This window comes from Pteropus alecto, unplaced genomic scaffold (genome assembly GCF_000325575.1).
Source record: "Pteropus alecto unplaced genomic scaffold, ASM32557v1 scaffold86, whole genome shotgun sequence".
Lineage (NCBI taxonomy): Eukaryota > Metazoa > Chordata > Mammalia > Chiroptera > Pteropodidae > Pteropus > Pteropus alecto.
The window spans coordinates 10,150,141-10,169,558 of record NW_006442109.1 but is presented as its reverse complement, the minus strand read 5'-3'; the positions used below and the strand labels follow the sequence as shown (position 1 = coordinate 10,169,558).

The 19,418-nt window shown below is 42.8% G+C and overlaps 1 protein-coding gene and 2 non-coding genes across 4 annotated transcripts in view; 2 read left to right on the top strand and 1 right to left on the bottom strand.

The window, feature by feature from the left end:
• Nucleotides 1-253, bottom strand: part of PARP16 (poly(ADP-ribose) polymerase family member 16) — a 20,662-nt gene extending 20,409 nt beyond the window's left edge. Inside the window, exon 1 of one of the 2 annotated variants that reach the window (XM_015595799.2) lies at nucleotides 113-253. The gene's annotated coding sequence lies outside the window, so the exon portion shown is untranslated. The remainder of the gene's footprint in view (nucleotides 1-112) is intronic. The other variant, XM_015595800.2, reaches the window with a different exon arrangement.
• A 3,761-nt stretch (nucleotides 254-4,014) lies between these two features.
• LOC112469889 lies at nucleotides 4,015-4,130 on the top strand. Its single transcript, XR_003042744.1, has one exon. It is a non-coding gene; the product is annotated as a U5 spliceosomal RNA (small nuclear RNA).
• Nucleotides 4,131-9,580: 5,450 nt separating this feature from the next.
• Nucleotides 9,581-9,696, top strand: LOC112469890. Its single transcript, XR_003042745.1, has one exon. It is a non-coding gene; the product is annotated as a U5 spliceosomal RNA (small nuclear RNA).
• The last annotated feature ends 9,722 nt before the right edge of the window (nucleotides 9,697-19,418 follow it).

Sequence of the window (19,418 nt, the reverse complement as noted above, 5' to 3'; positions counted from 1 at the left end):
CCGAAGCCCCGGCGCTCCGCCGGCTGTCCTCCGCGCCGCCTGCGTTTCGCCAGCCGTGCACGTCCGCTCTCCGTGTCCTGCCTGCCAGAGAAGGTCGCGCGCCCCAGCCTACCTCCCCTCCCGGCGCCGCGCTCCTCACGTTGCTCCGCGCTCCTCCCAGCCAAATCGAGGGCTCGCCCCTTCCCGCGCCCGACCCTATTCGAGTGCAGGTTGTGCCCACCTATCAGAACGCGAATGGTCTGCAGCTGCTAGGTGTGCGGGCTGGCGGGCTGGCGGGCTGGCGGGGCGGAGTCGCCTTCGCCCCTGCGTGCCAGTCTCACAGAAGAACGGAGTTAGAAACTGACCCAGGCGCCGCTCTGACCTGCCCTTGGACTTGCCTATGTCCCAGCTGCGCCAGTTGAGACTGCTTGTCTTGCCTAGGGAATCGATACTACCTTTGCATCCCTCTTGAATTGTTTCCCTCGAAACTGGCAGCGCAGGAGCCATTTAACACCCAGGGAAACTGAGTCTCAGAGGGCTGCAGTGCTCGCCCGAGGTCCCACAGCCAGACCCACTGAATCTGAGATTTACACTCTGATCTGAAAACTAAAAGACCGTTCCTCTGCTTTTCAGCCTCCAGAATTCTCTGCATCGCTTAAGTCTCTGGCCTCTCAGACTAGGCCTGCCAAGATCTTCCTTTGGGGCCCTCTGTGAAAGGGAGCCTGGAGAGGCAAGTAATGGGGATGGGCAGAGAGGACATTGACCTAACTGTGGAAGGAAGGACTAGGCTCCCATCCTTTCTTCCAGCTCACGATCTCATTAGAGAAAACCCTACAGTTGAGCCTCGTGGTCATGTGGAAATCTAAGCACAGGCCATTGCTAATTCCTAGACCAAGAAGCCCCTTAAAACGCTGCCTACAGCCCCACAACCCAGCATCCTCTGAGAGAGGAACTTTCCCTCCTTCCAAATCCAGGCTGAACTGGACCCCGGGCTCAGAGGAGAAGTGGTCCATGCCATTGGATTGTATGTAAGACTTTGGGAGGAAGAGCAAGACTGGACCCCCAGACACTACAAGACTTCCAAGGCCAGGCAGTGAGTGCTGGCTGCTCCCAGAAGCCAGTGTCAGACCTCTGGATGCTCTGAGACCCAGACTGGTCCAGAAGCACTAAAAAGTGTCTGACCACCTTATAGCCTCAGACAAGGCCCCTAGTTTCCCCGAAGTCCTATGCGCATCATGGGATCCAGAAACTCTAACATGGCTGCAGAAGCTCAGGCCCAGAAAGGCAGAGCCTGCAGCAGTTGTCAGGAAACCTGGGAATCATCACTCATTCCACCTCTTCCTCACTGTGGGCACTTAGACAAAAGCCTGGTTCTTGGCCTCAAGAATTGTTGGATGAATACATGAAAGTTGCTTCTTTGAAGCATACTAATAACATGTTAATGATAGCGGCACCTGGGTGTGGGATATATGGGAACTCTGCACTATCTGCACAATTTTTCTGTAAATTTAAAACTTCTTTTAAAAATCTATTTTAAATACATTATTGCCAAATCGAGTTTAGGCTATGAATATAGGAATGATATATCATAGAAAATCTGTGAATATAATTTTTCACAATTATATTCACAGATTTTAAAGAGAAAATCACAGGCCCATAATGACATCATTTGTGCTAAAAGCCCAGGATACCAAAACTGGATTTAATACCTAAACTAACGGCAGTTTCAGCCTTTCCAAGGAGTGGAATTTTAAACCTATCAGTTTGAAATTTCCTGATCCACATGAGTGAAGCAATCTGCCTGATAAAACTCCCTGTCCTCTCCTAAGGGAAGTTGTCTTTGCCTCAAATAACTTTAACTTCTTAGTCCCACTCTCCTTCTACCTATACAAACCTTATATTTTGTACAACCCCTCGAGTGTCCTTCTAGTTGCTAGATGGGATGCTGCCCAATTCATGAATTGCTTAATTAATTAGATCTTCCAATTTACTCTGTTTTGTTTTTTAACAACGTTAATAGGTAAAAAGGGAAAATTGATGATTGTCTTAAGATCTACATATACTATTTAAAAAAAAATCAAAGCAAACTAAGAATAGACTGGAATTAGCTTAATCAAAAGAGTTTCTACCAGAAATCATTTAAAGCCCAGGGCAAAATGAAGATGCAGGGCCTTTATTCAAAAATTATTAAGAATTTCATGAAGGCGGCAGCTGAAGTGAAGGACCCAATGTAACTGCACAGACTGCTTGCCCATGAAGTCTCCACCTGTCTACAGCAAACTTCACACTTAACGGCGGTCCACTAAAAGCTATGATCAGAATAAGATACTGTAATCACTTCAGTTCAATGTCTGTATCAGAGTGCCCGATGAGATATGTAAAACAAGAAAAAGAAATAATAGAAAGTATAGGACTTGTAAGGAAAAAATGAAGTTATCACTGTTGATGTAAGAAACATCCAAACCTATAGAAAATTTTAATGAGTTTATTTGCGCCAAACTGACAACAATAGCCAGGAAGCAAAATCTCAACAGATCGAGAAATGCTCCAGAGAATGGCAGTTTTGCAGCCTATTTTTTATATTAGAATCAATGGAGGAAACATAAGGAGGGTTACATGATATCCATTGTTGGTAGATTAAGTGGGCAGGGGAAAGGAAATCAGGGAAATTTCTGGGATTGGATAAAAAGTGAAAAGAAGGGACACATACTTCTTTTACACTGGTGGGTACAGGGGAGTTAACAATTAACATTTACAGCACATAGATATGGTATGGGGGGACAAGATAATAAGGGGTTCTGTGGTCTCATTCTCTGGTGCAGTGGGTTGTGCCCTGAGGGGTCTGGAAAAAAAGGGATTACTCTGACATTCCAAGAGTATGTTATCTTAGATGCAAAAAGACAATAGACAGTCTCACTTAAGGTAAAGATTGACCTTTGTCAAGAAAGCTACAGGCCCAGGAGGTGACTATCCACCATGACCTACTTTAATGAGGAATATTTTACATCAGAACATCCTATGTGATTAATTTTAGTATTTGAGTTTGTAGGTCCACCATGCTGGCCTCCCCTAAGTTTGTCCAGTTTAGTAAACGGTCCCTTTTCGTCCACATCACTTTCAGATGATATATTTTTTACATATAACATCCAACAGAATCTACAGACAATCTATGAGAACTAGAGTTTAAAATTGCTGAATGCAAGAGCAATAAATAAAGCTCAACTGCATTACTGTATACCAGCAATAAGCAACTATAAATTATAATTTTAAAAAATCTACAGTGGCCACAAAAACTATAAGATAATAAGCGTAAAGTAAATCTAAAAAAAATTCTTATGGTCAAATTATAAAAGTATATTGAAAGACATAAAAGTAGACCCAACGAAGGGGAAGATTGCAATGTTCATGCATATGATATACATGAATATAATAAAAAAGTAATAAAATGAAACCTTGATGCCTCCCTCCCAGTTTAAGAAAAAACATATTGCCAATACCTTTGAACCCCCTCCGTGGGCCTTTCCCCAATCACAGCCCTCATTCCCCACTGTGGGTAACCACTATCCCAAATTTTGTGCTCACCATTTCTTTGCTATCCTCATGGCCTGTCCTGGCCCCAGTTATCACAAAATGTCTTTACTTAAAAGAAATCTTACTCAAAGTCCCAATGTATGAACAGATAAAAGCAGAAGTTCTCTCTAGTTGACTAGGATGGGGTTTAGATCACAGGCAGCCAAGCCTCCACTTTGACCCTTAACTGGGGCCTCAGAGCAAAATTTGAATACTAAATCATTTCCGGAGTTTAAAGGGTGATTATTCAGATCTCATCTGCATACTGATGACATGCTGCAGACAGTACGATTGTTTTCAGGAAAAAAAAAATTTTTTCTTTCTCGAGTTTCCTAGGTTTGAAGATATTATGTTCAGTATTCCTTGGCTAAATTTCTGCAGGCAGTAACTCTTGGGATAATTAGCCACCATCAGTGCAGTAGGAGTTGCAGTTTCCTGAAAAATGAGTTCGGGGAAGCAATTGTTATACTCTGGTTTCTCTTCAGATCGTACAAATCTTTCGCCTTTTACTAAAGATTTCCGTGGAGAGGAACAATTCTGAGTCTTAACCTAATTTTTTGAGGCCTTGTTTTCACAAGGCTATCTATGTTGTTTAAAAATAGATGAAGTGTAAGGACCTTTAGATCTTTATTCACTCTAGTTTGTGTTTTGGTTAAATAACAAGAGTATTGTTCCTTGTAGTTCTTGTTATGCAAACATTCTCCAGACAGCAGTATTCATTCACTTGAGTACAATTTACCTCTTTCCTGCTCACCATTCCGTTCTGTTTAACCTCGTGAAGCAATGCGGGGTTTTTTACCTTTTCCTTTTCCTGCTTTGGAACTTTATAATAGCACATACTCTGGCGTTCATACTCCCTGTTCACACAGTTGTTCATATTCACATATTCTGCTCTCCATAGTTGGCTCGTTTTCATTGTGGCACTCTCCAATACAAACTTAACTCGAGGTACAGATGGAATTCTAAATTTTATAGAAGCCCCATTAAATAAGAAAAGAGAAACGGGTAAAATTGATTTTAATACAGTTTAATCTGATAGATCCAAATGTTATAATATCTGGATGTCCTTAGTATAAATAATTATTGAGATGTTTTACATAATTTTCCCCCAACTTTAGGCATTGCTTTGGCAGAGCTAATCTTATTTAAATAAAAGACTTAGTGCACTTTCTTAACAACTCTTTCCTTTCTATGAGCTGTTATTTGTTGGAGTCGTTGCTCTGTTCTAGTTTATGTTCTTTGCTTAGGATGAGTCTTCAGCATTTAATGCTAGTTATATTGGAAAAGATTTGTAATTCTTCTGCACCTGAAGGGTTCTGAATATGCAGTGTGCTTACCAAACGCCTTGTGGGTAACCAGACTCCAAGACCCTGTCAGCACACTCGCCCTTGCCCCTTTCTCACTGCAATCCCTTCTCTAACCCAAAGAGTCAGACACCAACCTGACTTTCCATGGTAATCATTTTCTTGCTTTTCTTTCTTTGTCCCCCTTCCTTCCTCAGAGAATTTAATAGGAGGGCCACTGTATTAGTCAGGGTCCCCCAGAGAAACAGAACCAACAGGTTATATATGAATACATAGATTTATTATGAAGGACTGGCTCATGCAATTATGGAGGTTGAGAGGTCCCATGATCTGCTGTCTTCGTGCTGGAGGCCCAGGGAAACCTGTGATGTAGTTCTAGTCCAAATTCAAAAACTTGAGAACCAGAGTCGCTAATGATGTAAGTCTGGATCTAAGGCCCAAGAACCAGGAGTGCCGAAGTCCTAGGACAGGAGATGAATGTCCCAGCTCACACAGAGAGGGTAAATTCACTCTTCCTCTGCCTTTTTGTTCTATTTGGGCCCTCCATGAATTGATGATGCCCACCACATTGGTTAGGGTGATCTTCACTTACTCTACTGATTCAAATACTAATCTCTTCCAGAAATACCCTCACAGACACATCTAGAAATAATGTTTTACCAGCTATCTGGGCATCCCTTAGGCAGGTTGACACATAAAGTAGATCATCACAGCCACCTTCATCTCTGAGTTTCATCCTCATAACCATCCCATGTGGGAAGCCACTCTATGTGCTCTGTTGACCATTCACAACTCAGAGTTCCCTGGACTGATTTTGTCCTGACTGACAGGCTCAGCTTGCTTGTCTCTCCTTGGACAATAACTCCTGCCCATTGTCTCTTTCTTGGGTTGTTTCCCTCCAAGGCTGACAGCCAGGACAAAAGGATTCATTTAAACTCAGGAGAAATGGATGCTTAGAGTGGTGCAGGTCACAAAGGCAGAAGGTGGATCTGGGATTGCCATCCATGCTTTCTTTCAGTCCCAGGAATCTTCACATTGCTTTAAGATTTTGGTCTCAGATGTCTCAAGATTTTCCCTTGGGGTTCTCTGTAATGGAATGGGGATGGGGGTTAGGGATGAGGGATGCTTTGACCTAACTTTAGAAGAGAAAAGACTAGACTCCCATCTCCTCCCCCGGTGAGAGAAAACCCAACAGTACAGTCCCCTGGTCAAGTGAAAAACCAAGCCCAGGACATTGCTGAATCCCTAGTTCTGTTCTGTCTGATGTGGTAGCCACTAGCCATGTTGGCTATTTGAATTTAATTAATTAAAATCAAATAAAATTAAAAATTCAGTTCCTTAGACACACTAGTCACATTTCAAGTGCTTGGTAGTCACATGTGAGTAGCGGTTGCCATTTTGGACAGCACAAAACACAATTATTTTTATTGCTGCTACCCTAGGCTAAGAAGCTCCCAACATCCACACACAAGGCAAGAATCACTGAACCACACTCACTGACACAGGACAGCTGACTTTGGTTCCAGCATAAAGGAGAGGTGGCCAGGTGAGTGCTTGACTTTCGGAGATCTTCTTTCCCGCCTTCCTTCTGCTAATTGCGCTTCTCCCACTTCACAAAATAAAGGTCTTCCTGTTGTCCACCCTAAACCTCACCCAGGTGCAATGCTGGAGGATAGAGAAACATTCAAGTCTCCCAACAAATGTCAATTTAAAATAGTTGTATCCATTCTGAAGAAGTCGATGAATCTGGACAATAAATTCTTTTGTAAATTAAAAGATTTTTCAAGTCTTTTTTTCCAACAGAATTTAAGGAAGACTTAATCCAGTTGTCACCTGGTTGTTTATTATATGATAGTGAGTGACATTGTTGAAACTCCTTCCATCTACTGATTTATGGGAACGAGGTGTCTTAGGTTACAGCTAGAAAGTGAAAAAAAAAATAACATTGGAACTAAACCCTCTCTCCTCTAGCAATAAGTAATATGTATCCATCTCATTAAGAGATTAGTTCCAATAAAATGACACTTTTATGTTTAATAATCATCAAAATTTATAATATATTTATACTGAATTCATAAAGCATGTATTACTAATAATTGTAATAATAAATCAGCCCAAGAGAAAAACATTAATGCATAGAACTTTAAGGTCAAAGGAAGTGGAAAAGTTTTAAAATTCAATGTACTTATTTTGTCATCAAAAGTATGATTGAGTAATCAATAAAACACTTTCAGGTATAAAAATATATTTGTAAGTGGAAGTGGAAAAACAAGTTCAAGAACAAAAGGAATTATGTTAAAAAATTAAAATAAAAAAATTGTGATGGTAAGTATCAACTCTCTTGGGTATTTACCATTGTTTACATTTAAAAGTAATAAAATAGCTGAGAGTATGAATATTTACAATGCACAGAATATTCTTCCTTTGCATCTGTTTAAACTGTATCAGTGCATTATCCCCTGGCCAAGCCCTGTGAGGTATAGTTATTATCATAGGGCAGGAACTTTTCATCTCCCTGGGTCTCTAACTTTCCATTACATTGTGAAATGTAGCAACCACCCAAAAGAGTATCAAAACATGTGTTTGCATGGATGAACCTTGCAAACATTATGCTAAGTGAAAAAGGCCAGTCACAAAAGGCTATAGGTTATCTGCTTCCATTTAAATTGGCCAACCAACCGCTGATGGAATATATTTCGGGGCGGGGGGGGAATGTTACATTGTTCTTGGTGTACTATGTAGTTAGACCTGCAATGGTTGCATTTATACTGGACATGTACTGTACAAACTTCTTTCTTGTCATTATTCTCTAAACTATCAGTATAACAATTATTTACATGGCATTTACACTGTATTAGGTATTATAAGTAATCTAGATATGATTTAAAGTATATAGTCCTTCGATAAATGATTGAATAAAGATGTGGTACATTAAGAAAAGATGAAATACTGCCATTTGTGACAACATGGATGGATCTTGAGATTACCATGCTAAGCAAAATAAGTCAGACAGAAAAAGTTGAGAACCATATGATTTCACTCATATGTGGGATATAAAACTGAAAGCAACAAATGAACAAGACAAAAACCAAAAACTCATAGACACAGACAACAGTTTAGTGGTTATCGGAGGGAAAGGGGAAAAGAGAGGAGTAAATAAGGGTGAAGGGTAAGAAATATATGGTCGCAGAAGGAGATTTGACTTTGGGTGGTGATCATGCAATGCAATATACAGATAACGTATTTTTAAATTGTACACTTGAAACCTATATAATTTTATTAACCAATGTCACCCCAATAAATTTAATAAAAATTAAAAATAATTAAGTATATAGATGTCTGTAGGTTATGTGCAAATACTATGACATTTTATATATGGAACTTAAGCATGCAGAGATTTTGGTATCCACGGGGGTCCCAGAACCAATCTTCAGCAGATACTGAGAAATGACTATATATGAAATGTCCAGAATAGGCACTTTAGAGACAGAAAGCACATTAGTGGCTGCCAGAGTCTTGGGGGGCGGGGGGTAACTGCTAATGAATTCTTTCTTTTGGGGAGTGACAAAAATGTTCCAAAATTAGATTGTGGTGATGATTGTATAATTCTGTGAATATACTGAAAACCATTGAATTATACACTTTCAGTGGGTAAATTGCGTGGCACGTGAATTATATGCAGTAAAGATATTTTTTAAATATACAGTATTTGAAAAATTTAAATCAAATACGTGTCAAATATGAATACTTGTTAGCTAAAGAACCAGCAAAATGAAAAACAAACATGCCAGCTCAGAGGTGTCAAAGTTGGGAAGCGGACTGTTTACACAAGCAGCTGGGGGCGGGGAAGAGCTGCAACTTCCTTTCCCAAGGTTGTTCAGTTACCACGGTTGGAGGAGTCGGTGTAGGCTGGTAGGATCTGGTAGCAGAGAGCCTCAGAGGAGCGAACAGCACATTTTAAAAGTACAAGATAAGGAAACGCGAGGTCTGAAAATAGAATACAAGATTTCATCCCAAACAGTGGCATCAGGTGGGGAAGGAAACCTGAAACCCAGCATGCAAACTCCAGATTTAAACAGGACACTGCCAGGGACTTTTTTCAAACGGCAGACAAAAATGCAGACTATTCAAAAGTGTATACTCTGGAGGTGCACGTGTGAAAAAACAACAAACCAAACACTCGTGCGTCCACCACGCAGCTTAAGAAAATTGTCGGACTTTGAAAACCCCTGTGTGTCCTTCCCTAGTCACACTTCTCACTCCCTATCGAAGGAAGGAACCACCGCCCTGAATTTTAGATTAATCTTACTTTCTAATTCTTTTTCAATTTAACAGCAAAGTTTTTAATTAACAGAAATCAAACTCCGATGTATAAATGCATAAAACATAAAACTCGTCTCTGATCAGGACGGCGTTTAGGTCCCAGCCAGCCAATCTCCGCTTCGCCCCCTAACGGTGACGCAAGGTACCGTGTGAATACTAAGATATTTCCCTAATGGCAAAAGCAACTCGCCTGATTTGCATACCCACAGTGCACTGCACCAAGTACAAGTTTAAAACGACAAAACTTAAATTTTTCTTCCACTTATATTTTCTAAAAGTTAGGATTTTAATTACAGAATAACCTGGGAATTTTTATTCATGCACTGATTCTTGGCGTTATCTAGCCACCGTCAGCGCACAAGGAGTTTCTTTTACCCGAGGTGTGAGTTATAGAAAACGGGATCATACTCTGGTTTCTCTTCAGATCGTATAAATCTTTCGCCTTTTACTAAAGATTTCCGTGGAGAGGAACAACTCTGAGTCTTAACCCAATTTTTTGAGGCCTTGTTCCGGCAAGGCTACTTATGAGGTTCAAAAGAAAGATCAAGTTGGGTACAACACTTTTCGCTTTGAAGTTACATGCCCAATCTGCGGTGTGGCTTATTTAATTCTTTCCTACTTGCTGTGGTAATGACTTGTTATCGCAACGTTGTGCGTGGAGAGTTAAGAAACTTACTGGTCCAACATGATCTTGTAATGGTACATAGTAGTAGGCTCTCTTTCAGGTCTTGCTTTTACCAAAAGCTGTTCCGAAGGTTTGCGTGTTCCGCTGCCTGTACATATGGTTTGTTCCTTTTCAACGCAGCACTGTCAGGTAAAAACGGGTTTATTAAACAAGCAAAAGAAAAGCGGGTGAAGTTGATTTTAGTGTATTTTATTTAATCCAATTATTTCAAGATGTAATCAATATAAAAGATTCTGAAAGTGTTTTACATTATCTTTTTTCGTACTAAATCTTCTAACCAGTGTGTTTTACACTTGGTACATTTAAATTAGGACTAGCCGCATTTCAAGGGCTCAACAGGCACTTGTAACTAACTACAGTATTGGGCAGCACAGCTCTGTAATATTACAGTGTGTAAATAGACCACAGTTTGTGGATCCATTCTCCTTTCGTGGAGGTCTTCACCACCATTACCCCCCAATTATGGTTATTAGAATGATGTTCCTCACAGGGAGCATGTGCAAGATTTTGTTTTCCTAAAGTGTGTAATGGAATCACTGCATCTCAGTTTATAATAATTTTTTCCCCAAAACTAGTGTATCCATTTACACTTTCACCAATGGCCTCTGTGTATTTCCTCTGCTTCTTATCTTCACTGGCCTTTGATATGCTGACTTTAATTTTTGTCCATCTGGTAATTATGAAAAGATATCTTACAGTGGTTTTAATGTACATTTTTCTAATTTCTAATGAGGTTGAACATCTTTTCGAAAATTTTTTAAAAATATTTTTTGGCCATTCATGGTTTCTCTTCTGTGAAATATTTTGCATACAGCATAAAGAATTGAGGACTTTGGGGACTTTACAAAATGGATTCCATGAAAGCCATGACAGTAACGTCAACTGGCACGTAATGGGAACACCCAAAACCACAAAAACGTCAACCACGACTGCCCTCAATAAGCCCCCAACTGCAGGGACCAATTAGAATAAGGATCCCACCTTGTAAAGACCATATAAGCTGAACGCCTCAGACAGGCAATGTTCAAGCCTGAGTTTTTAACACAACCTCTAGACTCCAGACCTTACATAATGATTCTTTGTTGATTATATGGTGCAATTACTTTCTCTCAGTTTGGGGGGACACAAATGAACTTTCAGTCCATTGCAAAACCCAACGTGATCATGTTATATTTTTAAACATTGTTGGATTCAATTTACTAATATTGTGATTAGATTTTTATATTTAAATTCCCTAGCGGGATTGGCCTTTAAAAAGAATTTTATGTCCTTGTCTTATTAAGAATATGAAACTCATAACATGAGCATAAAAGTATTTCCTCTTTTTTCAAACATTATATTACATGTACATATATGTACATTTTCTACAGTTTTAAAATTTACTGGCACACAGTTGTTTATAATATTCTCTATCATTTAGGTCTCTACTGTACCTATAATTATGTCCCTTTTTTCATTCCCGATATTTATTTATGCCTTCCCTTTTTATGATCTTATAAATCTTGTCAGGGTTGTCAATTTTATTAGTTTTCTTTTTCAAGAAACCAAATTTGGAGTTTGATCCTCTCTAGTATATTTTTTAAATTTATTATTATTATTTATGCCTACAGCACCTGGTCTTCCTAGGCGGTCTCCCATCCAAGCACTAACCAGGCCAGACCCTACTTAGCTTCCAAGATCATAATGCATCAGGCTTGTTCAGGGTGGCATGGCCATAGACTGTGGACCATGGCTGCACTGGGGTGTGAACCCAGGACCTTCTGCGTGTAAAGCAGACATGCTAACCACTCTACTATGGAACCACGTCCAAGCATATTTTTTTAAATCACTATGTTTTGCTTATATTTTCAATATACTCTGTTAACTTTGTACTTTTTCTATTGTTTCGAGAGGAATTTCTGCGGCACTTAACAAGCTGATTTTTAAAGTTATTTGGAAAGGGATAAGATCTAGACTAACCCTAAGTCCCCATCACAGATATTTTAAGTCACCATACCTAGTTTCTCATGTTCTGCTGGATGTTATCCTTATCCCCATGTCATGGCTTTCCAACCAGACTAGATGCTCCCTGCAGCCTCAGTCTTATCTTTCCTGTATAGCCCCTGGCCATGGAATTAGTAGGTCCCAGGACCAGTGGAAGGGAGTAGCTGGAGGAAGACAACCTTTCATTAAGTGGTCTCAAGAGAAACTGGAGGTTAAGTCTCTCCCTGCCTGCCTCACAGGGTATAGCAACAGCAGATAAGAGGGAAATGTTTAAAAGTGATAAGCAAAATAAGATGTTTTAATCTTCCAAAGCTAGAAAGTAACTCAGAGGCCTCCTGCAGAGCCCTTCCCTATGTCTTCAGTAATACGTGTGACCTGCTCCAGAATGGAGAGGGCAAACAAGACAAGAACCCAGATTTCACACACACACATGCATGCATGTGCATTTGCTCCACACTTTGGAAGCCTGAGGTAACTTGTGCCTTCTACACCAAAGCCCCACTGCCCAGCTAGTTCCTGCAGCCAGAACTGTGAATGCTGCTCTGGCTACATCATGTCACATGCAAACACCACTCAAGGATGCTAAGGACAGGAACCTCCACTCAGTTATGGCACTTCACTCTGGGTGTCTTTAGAGGGTGAAGTGATCCCTCCCTCGTGCTTAGCCTGCAGCAGAGCTGAGAAGCCAGCCCCATGTATTCAGATTCCTCAGGGCCCAAATCAGCCCTGTTTGTTGCAGGGAGTGTCACCTCACAGCCCAGAACCACTGCTCCCAGCCCTCCCTAAGATCCCACATCAGCAAGTGCCAGCTGCCTATCCTTTAAGAGGCCTTCTGGCCCTACAAGATCCCTTTCCCATCCAGTCTTTCCAAGGGCAGTCCCAGGATGGTCTCCAGAACATATGGGAATTCTAATTACACCCCCTTTCCAAAACAATTGGGTTGTTGTCTGGGGGAGCCCCCTTCCTGTCATAGAGAAGCCTCTTCATTTCCTCAAAGGTAATTTACCTCCTGAGGTGATGCAGAGGACTCTGACCTTTTTTTTTTCCTTTCTTTTTTAATGAAGAGACCAAAAACTACTCCAGTTCAATATCTCCCAGGCTCTGTCATACTGTCAGCCTTCATTTATTCATTCCATAGACATTCCCAAGACTTTCATCAATAAAAAAACTGCAAAGAAAGTAAAGACACCATTTGTCATTTTTTTCTCATGAACCCTACATATTGAAAGAATTTTTCCCACTGCATTTATCAAGTAAGCATTTATTCATTCCTTTTTGTAGTTAATCAGAAGCATTTCTGACCACCAACTAGAGTTCTGATCAGCATGAGGACACCAGAGTGCTCGCTTCCAGAGCAGGTCTAATGCTGGCTCAAGAAGGAGGGGGTGGTGAGGAAGGGCCATCGTGGACACACTGAAGCAGCTCCTGCCTCCTGGACACCTCCAGCGCTGAGTGTTCTCAGCCCCAGCCTGGAGCCATTGGTTTATTATTTGTGGCCCATGAGACAGACAAAAGTCCAGGCAGTGGAGTTGTGGCAAAAGTATGAATTTGGTGGGGGGGGATGCGGGTCCTCATCCCAGCTGTGCCACTAACTGGCTGGGTCGCCTCCTCCGGCTGTGAGTATCCACTCTGGGGTTTGATCTCCTCATGTGTCAGGGGAGGGCCCAAGATGGGTAATCTCCAGATTTCCCACCTGGCTCTGATGTTTTCTGATGCTCAGCTCAGGGGAGTGGAAATAGGAGTGTGATGGAAACAAATGAGCACTACCTGTGATCAGAACTGCAATGCCTCCAGTTACACAGCTGATCCCACCAGGCCTGACTGAGACACTTCTCCCTGTTGGGATGAAAGACGCAGCAGGGCCAAAACAAGGCTGCATGGTTACACCAAGATGGCTAAGCTGGACGCACACATGCACACTCTTACAGACATGCTTGCACTCTCATGGGCATACATGCGCACACACGATCATGCATGCACACACACATCCACATGCAGAAATACACTCATCCCAAGTGCTGCATGCTACACAGCACCACCGGGTCTGGGGACCTGCCCACTACCCTGCCCTAAGTCACCAGCTACCATTTCTTGGGGTCTGTCTGTGACACTGCATGTGGGGCATTCTGCTAGGCCAGATGTGTCAGCCCCTCTGGGTGAGCTGAACCCGTGGGACTATAGCCTGGTTTTCCAGAGCAGGCAGCAGGCATAGGAATGCGGGCTTTCCTTTGCAAATGTGCTGCTCTGAGTCTCCACTGCTGGTTCCCATTTGCTCATGTTTCATTAGTCTTAATCCTTCTCCACTATCTGCCATAGGGCGATGGAGGCAGACTGAAAAGGGGCTCTTGTCTCTGACTGGGGTGGGGGAGGGGAAAGACAGAGTGAGAAGGGCGGATGAACAGACAGCAAGCAGATGATAGGAGTTGACTTGGTCCTGGCTCTCCCAGGGGAGAACACCAACATTCACACCTGTATCCCCAGCATTGACCATTGAGCCCGGCACCTCCTGGATTCACGAACTGTTTGTTGAAAGGCTGAATGGATGCCTGACTAGGTGAGGGAGATAAGGAAATAGAGACACAAAGATCGGAGAAAGGGAAGGGGAGACAGGCCTGGGGGAGCTTTTCCTTTGACGTCTTTATTTAAAAGGGGTTGGGCTGACACCGTAGTCTGATAAGAGCATTAAATTGTGGACATGGCATTTCTTTTCCTTCCTATTTCCTCTTACGATGAAATCTGTCCCTGTTATGCTGTGACCCTGGGTGAGCTCTCTCTGAGCCTCAGTTTTCCCAACTCTAAATTGGGCCTTCCTTTCCCTCAAAGAGATTCAAGTAAAATAACAGAATAAAAATAGTGTTTTGGAAAACAGACACATGTGCCTAATGGTGGGGGTGGGATGCCCACATTAAAGCTTGAAAGGCGGTATGGTACAGTGGTTACCACTCATGGGCCCACACCACCTGGGTTCTCATCCCAGCTTTTCCACTTCCTAGCTGTGTGACCTTGAGCAAGTTACTTAACTTCTCTATGCCACAATAACTTTGTGAGGCAGGCATGATGATAGTAGTATCTACCTCATAGGTTTCGTGTTAAGTGTGTGAACATGTGTGCTTGGCCCTTAGTCTGTGCTGTACAAAGGAAGCTATTAAATCATTTCTAAATCAGCTAAGACTGTTGAGATCGAATCAGGTGTTTATCAATGGGCAAAGCTCCTGGGATCCTCTCAGAGCAGCCTTGGGAGAGACAGAAGCTGCCTGTGCAAGACCAGCACAGTCCCGGTCCTCTCATAGACTACTGACAGAGAGTGAGAATGCTCGGTCGCTTGGGGAGGATCATTTCGTGGGCTGGGTTAGAGTCCATGTGCATGCCCCTGGCGAGGCCCAGCAAATCCTCTTGTTTGCACTCTGCAGAAGTGCACACCGATGAGCACAGGGAAATGGTGGCAGGATGTCCATCGCAGCACCGAAAACGGGAAACATTTTGGAAATATAAACGGCATTATTTAGTAGACCATATATTTGACTTTGGTACCTGTGGAAGCCTATCATTACATAGAAAAGGCCTGGAAGGACACCATAAGCTGATAGCAACAATCACTCCTGAGAAGGGACTGGATTTGGAGAGGTCGAGAGGTTGAGAGGGGACTTCTAACTTTTTACATTTATTTTTTAACAAGGAGAATGTTTTTATGTATCGCTTGTTTGACTTAAATTAAAAAAAAAATTAAAGGCATAGAGCTACTTGGAAAATCATATGGATCCAGAGGGAGGAGAGATTTGGGCAAGAATGAGAGCATATACAGTATAAACTGGAGTTGGGGAGAGAAAGAGGACAGGTTTGGAGGTGAAGGAGAAGCCAAGGGCTGATAAGGAGAAAGATAGGCAAAGAGAATATTCAAGACTCTTTGGCGTATGACATGTAATATAATTCATCCTCCAGCATCTCTTCCAGGCTATTTAGCAAAGACTTAAACAGCTTTTCAATTCGTTTTTGGACGGTGGACTTTTCTTTCAAATGTAAAACTGAGATTGATCACAAAGCAGACTGGTTTTCTTTGGGTTACAACTTATTAGGCCAATATTTATGGAGAACATTCTATAGTGGGCACTGGGCTGGGGCCTGGACGCATGGGGGCAGTAAGGGCTCCACAATGACCTCTACTACGTTGAGACAAACCATGCAGCGAGGCAGAAATAAAGGGTTGTGGAAACAGAGAGGAGGGAAATAAAGGAAACTGATTCTGCCTCAGAGTCACAAAGGCCTCACGGAGGTGGAGGTGGGTACTGGGCCTTGATGCACACGTAGGGAGAAAAAATGGGAAAATGCACCTCAGGCGGTGTTGGGTGGACTTCCTCCCAAGGTTTTAGGGTACACTCTGTGGCTAATGCTAACAGCACCCCCATGCAGAACCATTCACATTCCTTCCCTCCATAGCGAGAAGCCTCCAGGAGGTCAAGGACAAGCATCCACCTTTGAGCTGGAAAATCTTGGGTCTCTTCCCATCTGGTATCGTGGGTCTCCAGATGTGATGCCCTAAAAAGGACACAGCATTATGTGTGAACTGTTTATGGCAAAAATATTATTTGACTCTCTAGTCAGAAGGAAACATGAGACAAAGCTACAATGTGAATCACTCCGCAGGACAACTGAACGTGTTCCTTCAGAAATGTCATTGGCAGTCAAAACAGGGAAGGCTGTTGCTGTGCTGGAACAGGGGAGAGTAAAGAGCCATGACAACCAGACAGTAGGTGAGTTTTAGTTGGATCCAGGATCTAGGAGACACAGTTGAGGTGGATATTGTTGGAACAATTGGGGACATTGGATAATGGACTATATATTAGTTAATAGTTTTGAATCTTTTTTCTTCTTTTGATGATGGAAATAAAAAGAACATTTACAATGTTTTCCTGGGGAGGGAGGAAGTAGGGAAGAGAATTTATTGTGTAACAAGAAGAACAGAAGCTTGGGTTCTAATCCTGGCCTGCCACTTCATACCTGTGATAACTGGAACCAGTTTTGTTAACACTAGGAGCCTGTTTCATCATCCAGGAAAGAGGGATTACTTCATGTGGCTATTGAGGGCTGACTGAACGTGTACACTCAGGAGAAACTGTGGCCAGTATGTTAACTAACTCACTTCAGCTAGCAAGGAAGACTTAACCAGGACCAGCCATGCTGAAAGCTGCTGCAGAGTCAGTCCCTCTGGGGGCTTCTTCTCCCTGTGTGGCTGAGGTAGACTTGGGGGTCTGCCTCCCTTTGCTTCCCTTTACTACCCCCATACCTATCCTACCCTGTTTCCCAGCCTGCTCCAGAATAGGTGCTCCCAGCAAGATTTCTCAACCACGGGGTGCAGCCTGGAATATGGCTTAGATCCCCTTTGTTGGCTTCCAGCAAATTAAAATTTATCTCTCAGGGAGGAAATGAGGGGGTTGGTTTCTTTTTTTTTTTTTTCCCTTCTTCTTAATGGGCCCTGATGAAGGAAATGAACTCGGGGAAAGGATCAGAAATACGATCTACCGCTAGCTGGCTCGGAAAGGTCTGGGGGCTCCCTACCCCCTCAGAGGAGGCAGCTGGGCACAGTTTTATTATATAATTAACCTTGACCCTTCTGGGTTCAAAGAGAGAGGTTAGTTGGAAATAAATCAATAGTCTGGTCTGGTCACTTCAAAGCCTTCAGAACCCGCTGGAAAATTCCATGTTGGTTCAGTGTGTAAATTGGAATAGGGTGTGCAATTCTTTTTGAAAGGTGGTTGGGGGTGGGTCTAAAATTGAAATTAATTGTGTATCCGCTTTCTTTAATCAAGCAATCGGGAGTCTTCATTGTGTATTTCGTTGAGGGGACGGGTGGGAAGGCCCAGGAGAAAACACTGTGTGACCTCTGTGTGACCACTGGGCCGGGTACTAGGACAATAGGCATCTCTCCAAGCTTAGAAAGCACCACCCCCCCGCCCCGCCCCGCCGGGCAGTGTTCAGCCCTTTATTCGGACATGTCTGGAATTCTTAGAGTCATTGAACCATCACCATCATAATAGCATATACTGGGTTCTTGCTACGGACCAGGTGCCCAGGATTTTCCAGTTATTTTCTCATTTGATCCTCATAACAACCCAATTAGATAAGTACCATGATTATCTCTATTACAGATGAGGAAATTGAGCTTCAGAGGGGCTACATAGCAAGTCCAGAGCCATGGTGAGGTTTTCAAAGTCTGCTTCAATGCTGTGGCTGAAGGAACGAAATTAAGACCCACGGAAGAGGTGCGATCACCCAGTCTCCAGCGGCCATGTTTTTTTTCTCCAGAGTTGTTGCATCAGTGGAGCCAGAGCTGGTTTCTCTTAACGTCTCTCTTGATGTCATCTTGAATTCACCCTTCGTCTCTCCTTTCTCTTCATCCTTCTTCCTCGCTCCTTTTCTCCCTCCTTCTTCGCTTTCCTGCTTTCTTTCCACAAGCACTTTTTCAGCATTTAGTGCTGCTCCATGACAGCACTGGTGGGTCATAAAGACACAAGACACAGGGCCTGTCCTTAGGAAACTCACATCCAAAGTTCTCAGAGCAGAGACGACAGACATACACCGTGTGATTATGCTGTGGAAGAAGATTGCTCTGTATGGGAGGGTTAAGCAAAGTGCAGAGGAAGGGCAAAGGCAGGAGAAGTGGTTCTAGCTGGAGAGGATCAGGAAGAGGCAATGTTTGGAAGGATCTGGAAAGAAAGGATGGTGGGATGGTATCATTCCAGGCTGAAGGGACATCTTGCAGAAAGGCCTGGAGGCACCACTGTGCACAGCATGTTCCAGAGAAGCCAGACTGGAGTTGATGATAGGCTCTGTTCTGATTAATAATACATAATAATAATAGCAAGTGTGGTCCTGAGCGCTTTACAAGGTAGTTTACATAAATGACTTGTTTACTGCTCACAACAACCTATGGGGTGGGTGCTATCTTTATCCATAGATGAGGAAATGGCACTGGAGATTAAGGGATGTCCACTGGGTCACATAGCCGGACAATGGCTGAGTAGAGATTACAAACCCAAACCAGTGCTCTTAATTACTGGGCAACATTGTCACTTGTGAGGAGGCCTTGAATGCCAGGCCAAAGGCGTTGGACTGCTCTGGGAGCAATGGGGAGCTATGGCAGCTTCCTGACCCAACCTGCATTCTAGGACATGCCCAACCCTCCTGCTCCTTGGTCTGACATTCCTGGGTCTCTCCTCAATATTCAAAATAAAATCTCTTTTAGCCAATTTAGACCATTCCCTCCTCACCTGTCCCCAAGTTCCCTGCCCCCTCCTCCTCAATACACAGATAACAAGTCAGCAGAAAGCACGGGCTTAGAACGAGGAGGCCCTGGCTCGAGCCCCAGCTCCACCACCTCACTTCCCTGGCCCTCGTTTCCTCATCCGTTAAATGGGAGGATGACGGTGAGTTGAGCCCCGCCTGTACAAGGCTGAGTGTGAGAAGACTCAGACCAGGTAATGTTAGAGGTATTCATTCTATCAAATGCCACAAGAAGTAATGACAGAGGTATCGTCATTATCATTGGGGCACTAAGGACTCTATCAAGGCTCTTTCCC